The following is a 14,873-nucleotide window of genomic DNA, read 5'->3' as shown; positions in this document are numbered from 1 at the left end:
TTGAGCGAGTCCTTCCAGGGGGTGGTTAGGGCTCTGCCTCCCAGCAGCCGTCGCGTGCGGCAGCTGAACGGCTTGCTGGCACGGGCCATGTGCTCCCAACTCCTGCCGTACACGCTCGTGCAGGAGGGGAGCGACATGCGTGCGCTGCTTGCTTGTGCAGCCCCAGACTGGCAGCTCCCCAGCAGACACTTCTTCGCCCGCAAGGCCATTCCTGCACTGCACCGCTTTGTGATGGCCAATGTGAAGCGAGGGCTGGAGCACGCGGTTGGTGAAAGGGTCCACGTCACCATGGACTCCTGGAGCAGCCGCTTAGGGACAGGCCGCTACCTGTCCTTCACTGTCCACTGGGTCAGCTTGGTGGAAGGGGGTGAGGATGGGAGAGCAGCAGCGGGCACAGCAGCAGCAGCAACACAGTGGGTGGTGCCACCCCGCAGGGTCAGGGGAACTGCAGCAGGTTCCTCCGATCCTCTGCCATCCTCCGGCACACCTGGCCAACCCCCCGCCTCAGCAGCAGCGTGAAGGCCCGCCACTGCCAAGCGCTGCTGCACTTGGTCAGCCTTGGGAAGACCAGGCTGACGGCAACCCATGTGTTGGCCAAACTCCAGGAGCAGGAGAGGATTTGGCTGACCCCCAGAGGCCTCAGAGTTGGAGAGGTGGTGGCCGACAATGGGGCCAATCTGGTTGCCGCAATAGACAGGGGAAACCTGACCCACACATTCCCTGTCTTGCCCACGTGCTGAACCTGGTGGTGCAGAAGTTCTTGCGCACCTACCAGGGGATGGGCGAACTGCTGGAAACGGCAATGAATGTTGTGCCTCACTTCCGGCGCTCGGCTGCAGCCTGTGCGAGCCTGGAAGACGTGCAAAAGGAGCTGGAGCTGCCACGCCATCGGCTGATCCTTGATGTTCCGACTCGCTGGAACTCTACCCTGGCGATGTTGGAGCGTCTGGTTGAACAGAAGCACGCTGTCAACCAGTACCTTGCCCTGGCCACTGTTTCCGCCGCTCAGAGAAGGGACAAGACCAGCAATATCCTGTCCATCGTCCCCGATGATGACTGGAGGCACATGCAGCAGGTGTGCTTAGTGCTGGCTCCCTTTCTGCAGGCCACTAACATGGTGAGCAGGGACCATGCTTTGGTCTACGAGTGGGTGCCCCTGGTTTGTCTGCTGAACAGGGCCCTCGATGCTTTGCTGGAACAGGGAGCGGCAGCCTTGGACCAGCAGGAGCGGCAAGCAGCTGCACAGTCCACCTCTGAGGGGGAGGAGGAGGAGGACTTGGTGGAGGTCCCTGACCTTGCTGCTGATGAGGGGGATCAGCACAGTGCAGCTGAGTTGGTGCGGGGGTGGAGAGAGGATGAGGCTGAGGAGGGAGAGGAGGAGGATGAGGACAGCACTGCCGCCGATGTGCCAGCACACGTGGCCCGCCTCTTCCCAATGGCAGCGCACATGCTGACGTGCCTGTGCAAGGACCCCAGGGTGATCCAGATGAAGCAGAGGGAGGACATCTGGATCAGCATGATGTTGGACCCACGCCTCAAGGGGAAGTTGAGCCAGTTCCTGCCGCCTGCAGGAGGAGACCCAGCGCAACAAATAAGGAGCTTGCAGCAGGCCCTTGTTGAGCGCTTGGAGGAAGCCTTCCCCCAGCCTTCCACCCCCACTGTCCAGCCAGCACAGAGGCAGCAGCAGGTGCCTGCATCCAGCAGCAAGCGCCCCACAGACCTGCTGTCTCTCAGCAACGAGCTCTACAGGACTGTAGAGGCTCCGGCAGCAGTGACTAGAGAGGAGGTGCATGCAGCAGCATCCTCCTCCGGTCACAGCCAGCACCTGACCCGCATGGTGGCTGACTACATGGGGTCCTACAGCGGGCTTGACAGCGATGCCCCTGTTGATCCCATGGAGTATTGGGTCAAGCGCCTGGAGATCTGGAGCGAGCTGGCGCAGTACGCCCTGGAAGTGCTGTCCTGTCCCCCTTCCAGCGTGCTGTCCGAGCGCTGCTTCAGTGCAGCTGGTGGCGTGGTCACCGAGAAACGCTCACGTCTGTCTCACAAGTCTGTGGACAGACTGACGTTTCTCAAGATGAACCAGGCGTGGGTGGAAGGCGAGTTCCTGGCCCCTGTTGTCGGCGAGAGGGGGACATGAATTGAAGAATCATCGTTAATGTGCCTTACCACCCTTTACCACCTCCTGGCTCCTGCTCACTAAGCCAGCCTGGTTCACTTTGACTATTACGTCGCCTGCAGCCACAAATTTTACACCTACAGTGGGCTGCTGTGTACTGCCCTTCTGCTGTCTGTCTGTGTTTCCCACTGTCAGGGTACACAGATTTACCTTCTGCTGCCACTCTGCCACCAGCTATTACGTCAAAAAATAGCTATATCTGTGTACTTGGTTGTAAAACCAAAACTACAAAACCATTAAAAAAAAAAAGGTTTAATTTTTCTGAGGTGCCCGGGTTGAAAACTGTGTTGTCCCAGTTGTGTATTGGACACAATGTGGGCTGCACGACTGCTGTCTGGGACCTCCTGTTGTGTTTATTTACGCCCTGGTATCACCGCTAGGTACCAGGGCTATTATGTCACGCTGCCTGCCTGCTGCCACACTCACACTACTCCTCCATTCCTCCTGCTGCTGCTGCTGTCTGTCTGTGTTTCCCAACGCCTGGGTACACAGATTTACCTTCTGCTGCCACTCTGCCACCAGCTATTACGTCAAAAAATAGCTATATCTGTGTAATTGGTTGTAAAACCAAAACTACAAAACCATTAAAAAAAAAAGGTTTAATTTTTCTGAGGTGCCCGGGTTGAAAACTGTGTTATCCCAGTTGTGTATTGGACACAATGTGGGCTGCACGACCGCTGTCTGGGACTTCCTGTTGTGTTTATTTACGCCCTGGTATCACCGCTAGGTACCAGGGCTATTATGTCACGCTGCCTGCCTGCTGCCACACTCACACTACTCCTCCATTCCTCCTGCTGCTGCTGCTGTCTGTCTGTGTTTCCCACTGCCAGGGTACACAGAATTACCTTCTGCTGCCACTCTGCCACCAGCTATTACGTCAAACAATAGCTGCTCACATAATTACTCCTCCATTCCTCCTGCTGCTGCTGCTGTCTGTCTGTGTTTCCCAACGCCAGGGTACACAGATTTACCTTCTGCTGCCACTCTGCCACCAGCTATTACGTCGAAAAATAGCTATATATCTGTGTAATTTGTTTTACAAACAAAACCAAAAAACCATAAAAAAAAAGGTTTAATTTTTCTGAGGTGCCTGGGTTGAAAACTGTGTTGTCCCAGTTGTGTATTGGACATGATGTGGGCTGCACGACCGCTGTCTGGGACCTCCTGCCTGCTGTGTTTATTTACAGCTCTGGTATCACCGCTAGGTACCAGGGCTATTATGTCACGCTGCCTGCCTCATTTACTGCCTGCTGCCACACACTCATCCTCCTCCTCCTGCTGCTGAATTTACCTCCTGCTGTCTGTGTGTTTCCACTGCCAGGGAGCACATACAATGGCGCTTCCAACATGCGTGCGCCACCAGCTATTTGTTACGCTCAAAAATAGCTGCATTTCTTTAAAAAAACAAAAAAATTATATATACTTTTTATTAATACTGTGTGATATTATTTTTAGAGGTGTCCGGGTTGAAAACTGTGTTGTCCCAGTTGTGTATTGGACATGATGTGGGCTTCACGACCGCTGTCTGGAACCTCATGCTGTGTATTTACGGCCTGGTACCACCGCTAGGTACCACACAGCCTATTATGTCTCGCTAGATACAATAATAAGATAAATTTACTCAAAAAAGTATGTGTGATGTGTAGGTCCCAGCACTGGTAACCAATAACTCTAAAAATAAACCAAAAGCCCAAACCAGTATATGCTGCTCAAAAAATACTACACTTTATTGAGAATATGAATATATAATAAATAATTCAATTAATGCATATGCACACACACTATATTTAAATAATGTCAGGGAATACTGACACAGGATTGTATGATAATGCAATACAAAGTGCTGCTGCTGACACCGATCACCCGGGGGTGATGTTTTTCACCCGGGGGTGATTATGTCTCGCTGCCTGCCTCATTGACTGCCTGCTGCCACACAATCATCCTCCTCCTCCTGCTGCTGCTGCTGAATTTACCTCCTGCTGTCTGTGTGTTTCCACTGCCAGGTAGCACATACAATGGCGCTTCCAACATGCGTGCGCCACCAGCTATTTATTACGTTTAAAAATAGCTGCATTTCTTTAAAAAAATATAAAAGAGAAATAAGTGAAGAAGAAGAAGACGATATAGAAAAAGAAGGAGAAGAAGAAGGAGAAGGAGAAGGAGAAGGAGGAGGAGGAGGAGAAGGAGAAGGAGGATAAGGAGAAGGAGATGGAGAAGAAGGAGGAGGAGGAGGAGAAGGAGAAGGAGAAGGAGGAGGAGGAGGAGGAGGAGAAGAAGAAGAAGAAGAAGAAGAAGAAGAAGAAGAAGAAGAAGAAGAAGAAGATACAGTACTGAACAAAATTCTGGACACAACTTCTCTTTCCACCTTTTTTTTTTTAAAGGAACATCCCCACATAATCACTTGCTGTTGTTACTTGGAAAAAAAGATGTTTCTTGCATCATTCACCCTCAAAACAAGTGTTGGAAGCTATTTAAGGCCAATTCGAATAGTCAGCTCGAATAATGAGCTCGAATACCGACTCGAATAGTGAGCTCGAAGTCCGAGGTCGAATCGAATAGTAAAAAATATTCGACTCGAATATTCGACTGAATTCGAATAATTTACTATTCGAATTCGACCAAACTCGAATAATAAAAATGGGTATCCGAGCATCACTGAGGCTAAGTACTGCACATAAATGTGGGTAGGATTAGGAGCAGTAGCTGTACACTTTTGAATACAGCACATGTGGTGGTGGGCCATTAGGGGAAATTTATCATAGGTGTGACAACAGATATGAGCTTGTGGTTTAGGCTTCAAGAGAATATATCTGTGCAGTGACATTTAATATCATGGCTAAACCATACTATTCCATCCCATCTTATCATATGGAGATACAGTATATATGATTAACTTAAAATGGACAACATGGTGTCCTTAAGCCTATGAAGTACCTTCGGAGCTAGTCTACTTTAGGGGACCCACCGTAAATCCCCATAGAGAATTGGAGCTGTGCTGAAAACGGAACAAATTTTCCGCTTTCAGCTCTTTTAAATCCCCACAAGCTATAGATCTTTGGAAAGGTTAGAATCTGCTCTAACGGATGATGCTACTTTCGGTGAGCAAAAGGTGCAACTCACCATGTAGGAAGCGCCGGAACGGCCGCGATCGCGGCTCTGTCGGCCATCTTACTTCTGTGCTGCTCATTTTTCTCCCTTCTCATTGGAGGGATTGTTAGCTGGGGGCGTGTCAGAAACTGCTCTCCCTTCTCCCCGGACAAGACAAACGCAGAACTAGCTACTGACGGTTTTTTTTTTCCCCTCTGGCACGCCCCCAGCTAACAATCCCTCCAATGAGGAGGGAGAACAATATGAGCCAGCACAGATGTAAGATGGCTGACGGAGCCGCGATTGCGGCCTTTCGGCGCCTCGTTCACGGTGACTTTCAGTTTCTTCTCACCGAAAGTGGCATCATTCGTTAGAGCAGATTCTGAGCTTTCCATACATGTATAACTTGTGGGAGTTTAAAAGAGCTGAAAGCGGAAAATTTGTTCCGTTTTCAGCACAGCTCCAATTCTCTATGGGGATTTACGGTGGGTCCCCTAAAGTAGACTAGCTCCGTACCTTCTACTAAGCTTCATGCGGCTTCTATAGGAACGGTGCAGGTAATTAGCAAAAGAAACATAATATTCCAATTACCTTAACTAACAATTTCAGCTAATAAAGCATGTAGGTAGAAAAAAACAAAGTCTTGTAAAAGTAATACCTTTTAATGGCTAACTGATAAAGTTAAATAATGCAAGCTTTCTGGGATCTAGTCCCCTTCTTCAGGCATATTTCTAGATGTTAGCTGTAGTAAAACACTGATGCAGGGAAGCTGCATGAAGATGGCAGTTGTACTGGTTGCTGTTTAGCAGTTAGATGTCAGGTGATCAGCAGGAGTCAGTGAGCTTATGCAAGCAAACATGAAATTTAGCAGGTTTCTGAAGATAGTGAAGCCAAGTCAATCATGTTACATAAGGAGTCATGAATCCCATTCCACAATTTAAACCTTCTGTTAATGTCTTGAACATTTTCATAAATTTGTACTCAGAAATCTTCCTTGCTTGTTCATTTTTAAAGTTACCCTTAAGAATAAGTACTTTTAGATCTTGCATGCTGTGTCCTGGTTCACAGAAGTGTTGGCCCACTGGTGTGTCCATTTTACCCTCATTAATTTGATCACCTGACATCTAACTGCTAAACAGCAACCAGTACAACTGCCATCTTCATGCAGCTTCCCTGCATCAGTGTTTTACTACAGCTAACATCTAGAAATATGCCTGAAGAAGGGGACTAGATCCAAGAAAGCTTGCATTATTTAACTTTATCAGTTAGCCATTAAAAGGTATTACTTTTACAAGACTTTGTTTTTTTCTACCTACATATATTGTTTGGCTAACACGGTACAGAAACATTTTAGCTAATAAAGCAGACATTTTTTCTTACATATGTGTTTTGATATAGAAAGATACATAATGGAGGATGCTATGCATGTATTCCTTCACCTCCTTCGGGATTAGTGTGGTTGCTGCAGGATTGGATTCACCAGATAAGGTAACTCGGCCTTCCTCGATGTTGGTGAGGTTACAGAAGAGAGGAGCCAGAATGGGTGCAAAGTGTTGATAAAACTCCATACTGAATCCATCAGGACCTGGGCTTTTCTTTTTAGGGAGTTTTGCAGAACTCTGAATTGCACACTGGGGAGTCTAGCTCCTCTCTCTCTCTGCTTTACTTAACGCGGGAAGACCTATATTGTCCAGAAAGTCTTAAGGACGCAGGAGGTCAGATAGAAGCTCTAGTTATCTTAATACCTAAACCTGGGGAAGATCCCCTTTTGACTGAATCGTACAGACCAATCTCCCTCCTTCCATCAGATATTATAATTCTGGCCTAAATTTTAACACTCAGACTGTCCAGTGTGATTAATAAATTGGTTCAGCCTGATCAACACATATTTATTCAATTGAAATCGACAGTGATAAATATTAAGAGAGCATATCTGAATATTAAGCCCCTCCCTCCAACACAGGTACTAGAGCTAGTTTGTTAGTAGAGATATCCTTAAACACAGCTGCGCCTCTGGTATAGTATCCTGCTGACTAAAGGAGGGACACTATGCCCAGCAAGACCCTGCAGGGATCCGGTCCTTAAGGGGGGTTAGGCGGCCGGTCCTGAAAGGGTTAAAAGGCATTTTATTGATAGGAGAGAGAGTGAATTGGATCGTACCCCATGTGGCCTGTCTGGTAGTTATTGGATGAATCTTGGAAACTATAACATTATAACATATAAGGGGCACCAGACAGGGATGCCCGCTATCGCCTTGATGTGCACCCTGGCTATAGAGCCACTGGCTGAAATACTGCATTATCCAGATAGATAAAGGGATTCCAATTTGGGCATTTTGATTGCAGATGACTCCCTCTTGTTTTCCAGGGGATACTTATGGTTCGTTATGACAGACTTTCACCACCATATATACATTTGGATTTTACTTGGGTCTCCTTGTTAACCATTCTGTGACCACCTAACACAGGATGGTGGCCGCAGAGTGGCTCTCTTGTTCCTCAGTCACGCCATATGGTGTCATCTCACGAGGAGCGAGATTAGACGGGAGCTCGCACAAGCGTGAGCACCTGTCAGTAAACAGAGGCAGCTGCAGTGATCATAATAAATGAATACAAATGTATATAAATCACTGTGATCTTGTGCAGCACTGTACAGAGGACCGCCTTGTAACTTAACTGTTCCTCTGATGGGCTCACAATGTAACTGATAATATGGCCACAGCCATATGTCTAGGTATGTTAGTGTAGTGTATGGATCGTAGTCTAGGGCCAATTGGGGGGATGGGGGGTGGAAGAAAGCTCTATTAGTGAGAAGAAAAGGGGTTAAAATTCATTTGTGTGCCAAGTTGTGTGTGTGAGCAATAAACAATTAAAGTTGAGAAGTGCTGCATTGTACAGAATCGCCTGGTCACTAGGGGGTATAAACCTCTGGTCCTCAAGTGGATAATTGAGACAAGTCATGTTTAATGCCCCTGGATCTTTTTCTTCATCCCAGATTCCTTGAGGATATTACGTCAGAGTGTGTCACATCAGATATTTAGGCATTGTCCTGTCCCCTGACCCTGTACAGTCTGAGAGGTGAAATAGGGCTTCTTTAATTGATCACTGTAGTGGTAAGATTGTGGCATGTCCTAAACTTCCCCTATCGGCAGTGGCTAGAGCTATCCTGGCCAAAATGGTGATGGTGCCAAAACTCTTATATATTATGCATAATTCACTTGTCTGGCTCCCCTTGGGGATTTTCAAAATAATAAATAACTAATATGTGAGTTATTATCGAATAAAAAAAGCTCCTGGAATCAGGCTGGAATATCTGCAGTATCCTAAGGGCATACATGCAAAAATGGCACCAGGAAATTTGGGCGCTGGGTGAAACTGAAAACCTGCTCCTGCAAAAGTCCCGGCAGTGCTAATTACTATTCCCCCTCCAGGCTGCCATGGACTCAGGGAAGATGCAATTGGGCTGCCAGCTGGTGGCTGAATTGCACTGTTTTTTTTCCCGTAATTTATGCTCCGTGTTTTGCCAGCGCCCAAATTACCTTCTGAGTGTCGCTATAGCTATAATTCACATTACAGCCTATGGTGGCGACTAGCGGCACCCAAATGTCCAGCACTCCTTTTGCATGCCCCTATACTAAGGATGGGGGGACTAACTGTACTATTTTATGGCTGCACAACTGCAACATCTAGCGGGTTGGGGTGCCCCTGACTTAGAAGACCTCTCTAGAGACTTGGTGAACTGGCTTCTGAGGTCTCACTCTGTGTACCAAGCTCTGGAGGCATCTATATCATCCCATCATTTTTCTTAAAGTGAACCTCTGGACTAAAAATCTACTCAGCAGAACTGAAAAGGCTTGGTGTTTCTTTAACAGTTTCACAGCATCAGAACTTTGTTTTTCTTACCAAAGCATAATTTTAGCTGCATTTTTACCTAAGCTCCACCCATCAAAGAAAACAAGCCCGGGCTTTTTATCCCTGATGCTGTGCAGAGCATGATGGGATTTCCTATGTTGTTATTCACGTTGCCTAGCAACTGGAAGAGGTGCTCAGGACACAGGACAGTTGGAACTGTGTCATATGCTCCCTGTCACCTCCTCTCAACCAAAAAGATGGCTGCCATCATGAAATCAAACATTTGCCTGTTCTTTTAAAACAGTGTGGGTAACAGATTATATTACCTTTCTATTTAATTAACATAACTAATGTAACTTAATGACAGTATGTTTGTTTAGGCTGGAGTTCCTCTTTAACTCTCTACAGTTAATGCTAAAGGTTTGGCTTAGAGCAAGATCTAGGCAGGAGGTTGTGGGTTATTTCTGCCAATATTGGGGAAATTTCTCTCATCCCGAGTTTGATATATTGACATGTAAAATGTGCTGGTCAGGTAGCGGCCTGCATCTTCTTACACAGGCGCTAAAGGGGAACTTTATCCCAGGAATGAACTTCATTCCAATCAGTAGCTGATACCCCCATTCCCATGAGAAATCTTTGCCTTTTCTCAAATAGATCATCGGGGCAGAGGGGGATTTGTATGGCCAGGCAGATACTATGGTGAAACCCCTCCCTCAGTGTGATGTCATGACCATGGTTTTCTATCTGTGAACCTCATTGCATTGTGGGAAATAATTACTTTTTCCAACTGCCAAGCAAGCAGTATCTCCCTCTGCAAATCTGATAATAAAGTAAATAAGGGTATATTGTTAATAATACACAGATTGCCATTTCTCAGATGGAACACTTGCTATGTCTCCTGTGTAGTGAATGGAATATAGAGATGACATGATTGTCAGCCCATCACATGCTGTTGTCACTTCCATGATACACAAGGTGTCACTGCTTTGGGTAGCAGAGTTGTTATATTGGCTGATCTGTACTCAGCAATGGGCACTGATGTGCTGTGTGTGGCTCTCAGGGACTCCTCTGGTGACATCTCTCCGCTCCTGCCTCAGTCTCTGGTGACATTTGTGTGACAGCCTCTTGTCAGGCCACCGCTGGCGTAGCAATAGGGGATGCAGAGGCTGCATGAGCAAAACACATAGATTCCTAATGCAAGCCACAAAGGCCTCTCCACTGTCACTGCTTTACCTTCATAGTAACGTTTGTCAGTCAGCAGCATATCAGTGTAGGAGATGTGAGTAAGGTTTAGTCTCACAAACACATTTTTGTAAATCCCTACACATATATGTAGATCTGTACATAGGTTATGAAAGAGGGAAAATGGAGAAGATAGACGGATTCGTTTTCCATACATGTTCTGTCTCTTCCATGGTGTTCTGAGGGGTAGTTCCAGGCATAATGTGGATATGGAATAACTGGTAAATTGTATATGACAAGGAGGGGAGTGCATCACATTGAAGGCTGCAGTTTGTATATTCTCCACAAGATGGCGGTGTCACAAACGGGAATATCCGGATTAGAGGAGGAAGTCAGAGGAAGCACAGAGGAGACATTGCTGCTGCTGCTGGAAGACGAGGTAATATTTATTCTATATTGTTTATTCTGCAGCACCTATTGGAGTGCAATGAGCAATTCCCCTTAGTGGGGCTCACAATGTAATGTGCCCACCGCAGTCATAGTCTGATGTTCTGCCACAAGAAGAGGTCAGCTTCTAAAGGGAACCAAGTAACACATCTCTTCTTTCTTCAGGACTGATGTTCAGGTCTAAGTAAATATATGTATTTTTCTACTGAAAATGTGATTACCTGACTCTAAACTTTATTCTCATCATTTAACTTCATTTATCTCTGATTGACACATGTTAATAAAAAGGAAATCAACTAATGATAGAAAGGACCAGTGTGGTTTGAAGGATAAATTAGGGTGACCATGCGTCCTCTTTTCCCCAGACAGGTCCACTTTTTCCGACCTGTCTGGTGCGTATGACCGTTTTTTTGAAAAGTCCGGGTAAGGAGAGCCGTTTAGGAGCCGAACACGAGTGGCTCTTTAAAGGGAGCCGAGCGGCCAAGCCAGAAGAGCTGATGCTTTCTAAAGAGCCGGAATTCCCATCACTAGACTGAGTCTCAGTCTAGTGATGGGAATTCCGGCTCTTTAAGCATTGACTCTTCTGGCTCGGCTCCCAAAGAGCCGTCTCGTACTTGTCCACCGGTAGGTCAGGAAAAACCCCAGTGGGACCCACCCCCAAAGTCCCCACGCTGCAAGCTGTGTGGTACACACACAGGCAGGCACCGGGATCATGTCACCGCTAGCAGTGCAGCCCTGCCCGGGTACACTTTGCTGAGTGGAGGCGGAGGAGAGAATTTCAGCTCCAACCAGCATCGCAGCATGACAAATTCTGCTGGCATGGAGAATATGAGCACCAGGCTCCGGCAGACTTCAGGGAAGCAGCAGTTCAGAAGTCACATGACTGGCATGTGTACTTCACAGACCACTGGCTCTCAGCTTATCACAGGAGAGCAGCGCGCGGATTTCAAATGAGAAGCCAGAGAGATCTGGTGAGCAGGAGATGCTGGGCTGAGAGGTAGCAGATGCTCGTCATGAAGATTACACTGTCTGTGAGGACAGACGAGGGGAATAGCACTTGACAGCAGAGGAAGAGATAAGAAACTGCAGGGGAAAGTGTATGGAGGCAACAGAAAGACAGGACAGCTTTCAAGTACAGATGGACTGCACATGTGTGCAGCACAGAAAGAGAGAGAAAGACAGAAAACGTAAACACTGAACAAGCTGGGAAATAATGTAAAATAATTACCATTAAGAGGAAAGATAACTTGACAACAGCAAAGGCAGAGCAGGAAGAGAATATAGATATGGAGGAAAGATGGAAAACCTGTAAGGATCATGTGTGCTGCTGCAGCGTGCATTACACTGGGTCAGAGTATACAGACAAGAGAAGGCTGGTGAGATCTGTCTGATTTATTGCCAGAACCGTTTTGGTCCCCATGTAAATCAGAGACAGCAACAACTAAAGATTCAGTACTTACCCGGGGCTTCCTCCCACCTTATAAGCGTGTGTGAGTCCCTCGCCCTCCTCCCGCGGTCTGTCGTTCAGCCCCGGTAACTGGCTCAGTCGCATTAAGTCTTGGTCTTCCACACATGCACAACTGAACCAGTTAATGGGGCTGATTGTGGTTTGGCAGACCATGGGAGGATGGCGAGGTACTCACACATGCTTATGGGGCTGGTGGAAGTCCTGGGTAATTCTTGAATCCTTAGTTGTTGCCGTCTCTGGTATACTTTAACCTCAGTGACAGAACCTAACTGATATTTAAATTTTTCTGTGTGAACTCTCATTTTTCTGAACAGGATGTCTTCTTCAGCACTTTACAGAGTATAGAGCCATGTCAATGACTGTCCTCAGAGGAGTTTACAGTCTAATCCTACCATAGTCATAGTCTAATGTCCTACCATATTATTATTATGTATTTATATAGCACTGACATCTTCTGCAGCACATTAGAGAGTACATAGTCATGTCACTGACTGTCCTCAGAGGAGCTCTCAATCTAATCCTACCATAGCCATAGTCTAATGTCCTTCCATATTATTATTATGTATTTATATAGCACTGACATCTTCTATAGCAGTGTACAGAGTACATAGTCATGTCACTGACTGTCCTCAGAGGAGCTCACAATCTAATCCTACCAAAGCCATAGCCTAATGTCCTACCATATTATAATTATGTATTTATATAGCGCTGACATCTTCTGCAGCACTGTACAGAGTACATAGTCATGTCACTGACTGTTCTCAGAGGAGCTCTCAATCTAATCTTACCATAATCATAGCCTAATGTCCTTCCATATTATTATTATGTATTTATATAGCACTGACATCTTCTGCAGCACTTTACAGAGTACATAGTCATGTCACTAACTGTCCTCAGAGGAGTTCACAATCTAATCCTTCCACAGTCATAGTCTACCATATTATTATTATGTATTTATTATAGAGCATTGACATCTTCTGCAGCACTTTACAGAGTACAGAGGACTGTATAGGGCAGTGTGGGGGACCACTATACCACTAGGTAATGCTGTTATGGGGACCACTAGAGTAGGGTATTTGAGTTCCAAATCATGGGGCGTGTGGGCCCCAGGCTGAAATTTCTCTGGTGGGCCCCCAGTGTCCCAGTCCGATCCTGCCCAAAGCTTCTGTGTCGCCCGGTAACAACCCTCGCATCTCCCTATTGATTGGCCCAGAGCCCTGCGTGCGTGCTGCTGGAGCTGATGGGAGAGGAGAGGATGTATGTGTGTAGCTGGAGCTGCCATGCGGTGAATGACACACACCAAGCAGACATGAGTGGGAGCAACTTTGCTGAGGGCGGCAGGAAGAGCATTTTGTGGGGAAATGTGCTGCCAATCTCATTGCATTTGCGGGGAAATCTACTGCCAATCTCATTGCATTTGTGGGGAAATCTGCTGCCAATCTTATTGCATTTGTGGAAAAATCTGCTGCCAATCTCATTGCATTTGTGGGGAAATCTGCTGCCAATCTCATTGCATTTGTGGGGAAATATGCTGCCAATCTCATTGCATTTGTGGGGAAATCTGCTGCCAATAAGATTGCATTTGTGGGTAAATGTGCTGCCAATCTCATAGCATTTGTGGGGAAATGTGCTGCCAATCTCATAGCATTTGTGGGGAAATCTGCGGCCAATCTCATTGCATTTGTGGGGAAATCTGCTGCCAATCTCATTGCATTTGAGGGGAAATCTGCGGCCAATAAGATTGCATTTGTGGGTAAATGTGCTGCCAATCTCATAGCATTTGTGGGGAAATGTGCTGCCAATCTCATAGCATTTGTGGGGAAATATGCGGCCAATCTCATTGCATTTGTGGGGAAATCTGCTGCCAATCTCATTGCATTTGAGGGGAAATCTGCTGCCAATAAGATTGCATTTGTGGGTAAATGTGCTGCCAATCTCATAGCATTTGTGGGTAAATGTGCTGCCAATCTCATAGCATTTGTGGGGAAATGTGCTGCCAATCTCATAGTATTTGTGGGGAAATCTGCTGCCAATCTCATAGCATTTGTGGGGAAATCTGCTGCCAATCTCATTGCATTTGTGGGGAAATCTGCTGCCAATCTCATTGCATTTGTGGGGAAATCTGCTGCCAATAAGATTGCATTTGTGGGGAAATGTGCTGCCAATCTCATAACATTTGTGGGGAAATCTTCGGCCAATCTCATTGCATTTGTGGGGAAATCTGCGGCCAATCTCATTGCATTTGTGGGGAAATCTGCGGCCAATCTCATTGCATTTGTGGGGAAATCTGCTGCCAATCTCATTGCATTTGTGGGGAAATCTGCTGCCAATCTCATTGCATTTGTGGGGAAATCTGCTGCCAATAAGATTGCATTTGTGGGGAAATGTGCTGCCAATCTCATTGTATTTTGTTGGGAAATCTTCTGCGAATCTGATTGCATTTTGTGGTCGGCCGGCCGTCCACCATGTGGTCTGGGGGAAAAATGGCCCTCCATGCCCGCAAAGTTGTACAGCACACTTCTAAGGTCTTGTATATTTGGCCCCGCCCATGACCACGCCCACATGCTGTTGTGATTGTCCTCTTTTTTGGAAATCAAAATATGGTCACCCTGGGATAAATAATATCTTTTGCTTTTGAATTCTTTGTGATATGCCTGAC

The 14,873-nt window shown here is 46.6% G+C and overlaps 1 pseudogene; it reads left to right on the top strand.

Annotated features, from left to right (window-relative positions):
- The window catches only part of LOC137537090 (zinc finger protein 84-like), a 99,591-nt pseudogene that overhangs the window by 65,618 nt on the left and 19,100 nt on the right, over positions 1 to 14,873 (top strand).

This window comes from Hyperolius riggenbachi, chromosome 10 (assembly GCF_040937935.1).
Source record: "Hyperolius riggenbachi isolate aHypRig1 chromosome 10, aHypRig1.pri, whole genome shotgun sequence".
Lineage (NCBI taxonomy): Eukaryota > Metazoa > Chordata > Amphibia > Anura > Hyperoliidae > Hyperolius > Hyperolius riggenbachi.
The sequence above is the reverse complement of the archived record's forward strand: the minus strand, read 5'-3'. Positions and strand labels throughout refer to the sequence as shown.